Source organism: Heptranchias perlo, chromosome 20 (assembly GCF_035084215.1).
Source record: "Heptranchias perlo isolate sHepPer1 chromosome 20, sHepPer1.hap1, whole genome shotgun sequence".
Lineage (NCBI taxonomy): Eukaryota > Metazoa > Chordata > Chondrichthyes > Hexanchiformes > Hexanchidae > Heptranchias > Heptranchias perlo.
The window spans coordinates 15,288,218-15,295,240 of record NC_090344.1 but is presented as its reverse complement, the minus strand read 5'-3'; the positions used below and the strand labels follow the sequence as shown (position 1 = coordinate 15,295,240).

Sequence of the window (7,023 nt, the reverse complement as noted above, 5' to 3'; positions counted from 1 at the left end):
AAGATTATGCAAGGGTTTGATAGGTCAGATGCAGAACAGGTGTTTGAACTTTTGGTGGTGATGATTCAAAAACTTGGGGCCATAAATAAAAGATAGTCACTAAATAATCCAATATGGCATTCAAGAGAACCATATATACCCAGAGACTCGTTAGAATGTGCAACTCGCTACCTCAAGAAGTAGTTAAGACGAATAGCATGGATGCGTTTACGGGGAAGCTAGATAAACACATGGAGGAGAAAGGAATATAAGGTTTTCCTCATAAGGTGAGATGAAGAGGGGTTGGAGGAGGTTCGTCTGCAGCATAAACACCGGCAGAGTCTAGTTGGGCCGAATTGTCTGTTTCTGAGATGTACATTCTATGTAATTCTATGTAAGCTCCTTCTGCCACAGTTTCACCAACTCACTTAATCTATCAATTTCCCTTATAACTTTATGCTCCGACCTGCACCACTCACTGTGCCACCTAACTTGGTGCCGTCGACAAACTTGGATATACGGCACTCATTCATTCATCTACGTCATTTATGCATATAGTAAAAAGCTGATGCCCCGGTTCAGATCCCTGGGGGACACCACTAATCACATCCTGTCAATTTGAGCACAGATCCATTATCCCTACTCTCTGTCTCCTAACTCCCAACCAACTCCCTACCCATGTCAATGGGTTGTTTTAATTTCCATGTGCTCCCATTTGTGTTAACAGTCTCTTATGTGGCACCTTATCGAATGACTCTGGAAGTCAATATACATATAACACCCAGAGACACTCCATTATCTACCACGTTATTATATCTTCAAAAAGTTCAACTAGTTTCGTTGGACTTGACTTCGTCTTTACAAATCCATGCTGGCTCTCTCTGATCAATTCATGTGTATCCAAGTGCTCAGTCATTCTTTCTCGAATAACAGATACTGGTAACTTCCCCACAACAGACGCCAGAATAATAGGTCTGTAATTTTCTACTTTATCTCTCCTCCCCTTCCTAAATAATGGAGTGACAGTGCCAATTTTTCAATCCATGGAACAATTCCTGATTCAAGAGAGTTTTGAATGATCATTACTGAAGCATGTACAATTTCCTCACCGATTCCTTTTAATCCCCTGGGATGGTAACCATCAGGTCGTGGAGATTTGTTTATCTTTAGTCCAATTACTTTCACCATTCCCATTATTTTACTTACACTGAATCCCCTTGATTTATTTTCAGTTTTCCTCGTGTCTCTGGGATATTACCCTCATACTCTTCTTTGAGTGTTTAGCAAGTCTGCCATTTCCTGATTTTCAATTACAATATCGCCCCCATCAGTCTTTCAAGGGCCCACACTACTCTAAGTCACCCTTCTTTCTCTTTGTGTACTGTTAATACCGTGAGAGTGTCCGTATTTTCCTTCACAAGTTTTTCTCGTTTTCCCGTTTTGCACCTCTTAAGATTTTTTAAAATTTCAGCACCACAATAAACAACACTTCGCTGTGAAATTTGCTTCATTAGTTCTTCAGTGTCAGAGCGAGAATTGTCTGATCCTCTAATTTGTTTAATGTAACAAACAAACACAAGCAAACATATCCATCCGTGTATCAACGCATTGATGGGCACACAAAGATAAACACAGCCTGAAACGTAGTCAGTATCGGGATTCACAGGGAAACGGGCAAGCGAAACAGACAAAGATGGAACAGTCTGAACCCCCAACAGAATGTGGCGTGTGGCTGATAGATATTAATGAGAGTAGGTAAAAACCAATACCAGGAATTGTCTCCTGTTTACTAGACAGGATCTCCTGTCGAGTAAATAGGAGATCCTGGGTTCAATTCCCAGCAGCGCTTTTATGTAGTTTATAATGTTTAGTGAATCTGACAAGCGAAAACATGCATTGCGGTGTTTGTCCTTGTTCAGAGAGCCAACACAGAACTGATCAGAATGTCGCTTCATAAATGCCCCTTCATTTTTCAGATCGACCTCTCATGGAATGTGACCGTAACACGTCAATGTCAGGACACGCTCTTGTCTCTGTGTTGGTTATGGTCGGGGTATAATTCTCAATTCGAGAGTCAAAGCACGGAGAAGCCTGAATTTAACCCCAGACTTTTGACCTTGACCTGCGGTTCAAACTTTTGCAAAGAGGGGAAAGAAGTCCCCAAATCACTCCACCTGAATCTCAAGCACCTTCGGAAGAAGTTCAGTTCAAACAATCAGGACTTTAAAGGCACCTCAATGACCTGCACTTTCATTGAACGAGCTTTGCTTACAATTGCATTCGACCTTGAAATCGCTCTGGGCTTTCATCTCACTGAAGCAGAGTGTGGCCGCTTTGAATCTGTGAGCATGTCGGTGACGAGGTTCGCTTTGATATTGGTCGCTTTCAAATTTTTAAATTTCACCAAGCATCGGGGAAAAGAAACCGAGAATCGAATTGTCCCTGTAAGTGATGAATTGAAGGGATTGGTGCTCCAAGCAGATCTGGAAAATGCGCAGTGCAGTCGCTCAGGAGTTCCAAATCCACCCTCTCGCCACTCAGCGATCATATTAACTGAACTTTACTCTGGCCCAGTGTCACCGCGCTGAAATCGAGTATTTATCCGGCACGTTTCTCTTAACTTCACAGTTGCTGATTTAAGAGTGAAGACCGGCTCGTTGGATTTTCACTCCTGCAAGCTTCAATCATTCATTTTGGACTGACAGTAGACAAATGTTATATTGGTCACTGCAACCTCAAAGATTGGCTGAGTGAATTATTGGTTCAGTCGGTAAATTCTTCACCTGTCTCGTGGTGCTATCGTTTGACGCGAAGGTTTGATGGTTTGAGCCCTAATTTTATTTTCCCTAAGGATTCATCGCCTCAAAGCTCCAGGGTTTCAATGTGTGTTTTGTCTGCAAGAAAATGTACCGTGATGATTGCCGGCTGAGCAGGGCTGATATTCCACCATTTACCCTGCGGTCGGAGAGCAGGCACATCAATCATATAAAGGAATGGAACATTGGCTTCACGGAAATCACAATTCATAACCCATTTATTTCAAGCGGGTTTATTTTAAATGAGTTAACGCCTGCCTTAAATGGTCGACTCAGGACTGTCACACAAAGAGGTTAAATCTTCAGAGAATAATTACCACAGTCATTTTTAGACTGGATGCCGCACGGCCACTTTGCTATCAGTGAACAGAGACAAGAAAGACCAAAGTGCTGTTTGCCCCTCTCAGTGTGGCCCTGAAGGACTGTGTCCAGGTTGAAGTTCTGTTCCCATCGGACGATCCTGCCCCCAGATTGTCCTTTCTGAGCTCCAGTCAGGTGATGCGAAACACTCAGGTGGGAAAGACCAAGATCTACAACAAGAAGTTTAAAACAAAGCTGATTTATTCAACAGATATCCAGAAAATTAAACTCCAGCCCAGTTATAGGGGTTATTAACATCAGAAGAAACAAACCCGAAATGTAAGAATGAAAATGGTTCAGTTCTGGATGGGATTAACAGCAGAATCCAACTCCTGCAGTCACTTTTGAACTCCCTGGTGTCTCAGCACGTGTGATGACTGAGTGAATCCCTTCCCACACACGGAATCATGGAATCATAGAAAATTACAGAACAGAAGGAAGCCATTCGGCCGAGCGTGTCTGTGCCGGCCGAAAAAGAGCTATCCAACTTAATCCTACTTTCCAACACTTGGTCCATAGCCCTGCAGATTACGGCACTTCAAATGCACATCCAAGTACTTTTTAAATGAGTTGAGGTTTTCTGCCTCGACCACCCTCTCAGACAGTGAGTTCCAGACCCCTAACAACCTGTCCGCTTTTGTGTATCCTGTTACTTTTTCACCGCTATCCGGAAGTCTATAAACAACTCCCACCAAAGTCTTGTATTCTATTCTGTTACTCATTTCTACGCAAAGCCTTTCTACTGCGTGCTCACCTTTACTGATATATCTTCTTTCTTATGCAGTAATAGTATCCCTCCTCAATATCGCTACTCCACCGCCTTTTCCAATGTCCCTATCCTTTCCAAACGGCTTATAACTTGAAATATTTATCTCAGTCATGCCCAGTTTGTCGTCAGGTCTCAGTGATGAGCACTACGTCATGCACTATAAGCTTAATTTACGCTTCTAATTCACTTGTTTTATTTCTTATGCTACGTACATTAATGTATAGAACATTTAATTGGGCATTAGAACTTGTCCGACCTTTATGCCCTGATGTTGTGTTTAACATACTTGGTAAATAAGGTTGGTGAGCTGCAGACACAAGTGGTAACATGGGATTATGTTATAGTGTCAATAATGGAGACCTGGCTCAAACAAGCGGAGGAGTGGCCACTTAGATATTCCAGGCTACAACGTATTCAGGAAAGGCAGGGGAAAAAAGGAGGGGGGGCAGGGCTAGAGGGGAGCAGGCACTATTGATCAAAAATACTGTGACAGCGGTAGAAAGGGTTGACATGCTTAAGGGTTCAAAGGCAGAATCTATTTGTTTAGAATTAAGGAACAATTGAGGAGCTATTACGCTGCTGGATGCATTCTATAGGGGGACCAAATAGTGGGAAGGAGATCGAGGAGCAAATTGGCAGGTAAATTGGAGAAAGATGCAATAATTTTAGAGTAGTGATAAAAGGGAACTTCATTTATCAGAATATAGATTGCGAAATAGCAGTGTAAAAGTCAAAGAGGGCGAGCAATTCCTGAAATGTGTACAAGAGAAATTTCTTAATCCGTATGTTTTCAGCCCAACGAGGAAGGAAGCAGTGTTGGATTTATTTAGGGGAAAGAAGTGGGGCAAGTGGAGCATGATTCTCTGGGGGAGCATTTGCAGCAGGTTTAGTGTAGTTATGGAAAATGCAAGGAAAAATCAGGGAGGAAAATACTCAACTGGGAAGAGCGAATTGCAGCGAGTTGAAAAGGGATCGGGTCCAGGTGGATTGCAATCAAAAATTGGCAGGTAAAACAGTAAATGAGCAATGGGAGGCTTTGAGTGAGGAGATAGTTCGGGTACAGACTGGATACATTCTTACTCGGGGAAAGGTTGGGCATGGAAAACTAGAGCTCCCTGGATGACAACAGAGTATTTGAGACAGCATTTTGTACATTCTGAACACCAATGTCCGGACAGGTGTGTCCGCGGTTATCAAACACAACCTCGTCACCTCCACGCTGACAGATAAAAAGCGGCCACATTCTGCTTGAGTGAGATGAAATCCGAGAGCGGTTTCAAGGTCAATTGCAATTGCAAGCAGAATGCATTCAGAGGACGTGAGAACATTGAGATACCTCCAAACACCCTGCCAGTTTGAACAGCAGCTCAAGATCAAAAGTCTGGGGGGGAAATGAGGGCTCGTCCGGGATTTCTCACATATTTAAAACAACAAACCCGAAGCGAGAATCATACCCCTAGACCAACGAGCCCGCTGAAAAAAAAAAGCAACAAGCAGTGGTTTCTGAGTATCAGCGGCCACTTTCCCCAAATCTCCCTTAAAGTACCGTAAACAAAAATGTGTCCGTACATTAGTGAAGAATCATAAAGCCAATTTCTTCACTGTTGTGTTTTGTTTAGGTCTCCTTACGCTGAGAAAGATGATTGGGGACAGTTGATGAGTTATGGGTGTGAGGGCGCAGAAACTCCGGTGTGAGGGCGCAGAAACTCCGGTGTGAGGGCGCAGAAACTCCGGTGTGAGGGCGCAGAAACTCCGGTGTGAGGGCGCAGAAACTCCGGTGTGAGGGCGCAAATACTCCGGTGTGAGGGCGCAGAAACTCCGGTGTGAGGGCGCAGAAACTCCGGTGTGAGGACGCAGAAACTCCGGTGTGAGGACGCAGAAACTCCGGTGTGAGGGTGCAGAAACTCCGGTGTGAGGGTGCAAATACTCCGGTGTGAGCGTGCAGAAACTCCGGTGTGAGGGCGCAAATACTCCGGTGTGAGGGTGCAGAAACTCCGGTGTGAGGGCGCAAATACTCCGGTGTGAGGGCGCAAATACTCCGGTGTGAGGGCGCAAATACTCCGGTGTGAGGGCGCAAATACTCCGGTGTGAGGGTGCAAATACTCCGGTGTGAGGGTGCAGATGCTCGTATTTAATGGTGCAGATACTCCGGTGTAATGGTGCAGATATTCCGGTGTAAGGGTGCAAATACTCGGATTGCAGGGTGCAGATACTCGGATGCAGGGATTTGTTGCCGCGACTGAAATGCGGCTTAGAACTGTTGTTTTTATCCAAGGCAGCGCTGCAGGATCCTTTCATGATCTCTCACAAATCAACTGAAACCCATCGGAATGTGAATACAATTTTGCGTTTCCAAAATAAAAGGGAGTGACATTTATTGTGGAAACAGTCTGGTGTCGCTCACTGCAGAAATATCCATGTCAGAGTGAAGCGGCTCTCCTGCAACCTTCGGACCTTGTCTGTGAAGAAGAATTCAGATTTCCGCGAAGCCAATCACAGGTGAAATGGTGGAAGATCGGCCGTGCTCAGCTGGCCATCGAAACCGGGCATTTGTTTTGCAGCCAAAACAAACATCAGAACCAGGAAATGCGAGACCATGAAGATAAAAGTTTCCCCACCGTCCCTGGGTGGGATCGAACCACCAACCTTTCAGTTAACAGCCGAACGCGCTAACCGATTGCGCCACAGAAACAGCACACGTTTGCTGTTGAACTCCTGATTCAATTAACTAAAAATTCAGGTTGCAGCGATCAAAATAAATTCTCTCCACTATCAGTTTACTTTTCCAAAATAAAGTGTGTGAAGTTTGCACGAGTGAAAATCCGTGCTCTATTATTCCTGAACATTAAACTCACCTTGCCATTAAACACCTGTGTGTTGGAAGACTCAGTCCCCTCGTGGTCGAGAGGATTGATGTCTCGAGCTGTGATTCGCCATTCTCTATTCCAGTAATATTCAGGTTTGCTGAAAATGAGATGAGATGAAATGAGCAGGTCCGACGAGCAGGTCTGTGACACGACTCGGTGTTTACAAAGATGTCTCTTGCACTTACAGTGAAGCGGACGGCAGTTTTCACTCTTAAACCAGTAACCATGATGT

At 44.3% G+C, this 7,023-nt stretch overlaps 1 non-coding gene across 1 annotated transcript; it reads right to left on the bottom strand.

Moving 5' to 3' along the window:
• Positions 1 to 6,542: 6,542 nt before the first annotated feature.
• trnan-guu (transfer RNA asparagine (anticodon GUU)) lies at positions 6,543 to 6,616 on the bottom strand. The gene has a single exon. It is a non-coding gene; the product is annotated as a tRNA-Asn (tRNA).
• Between the last annotated feature and the right edge of the window lie 407 nt (positions 6,617 to 7,023).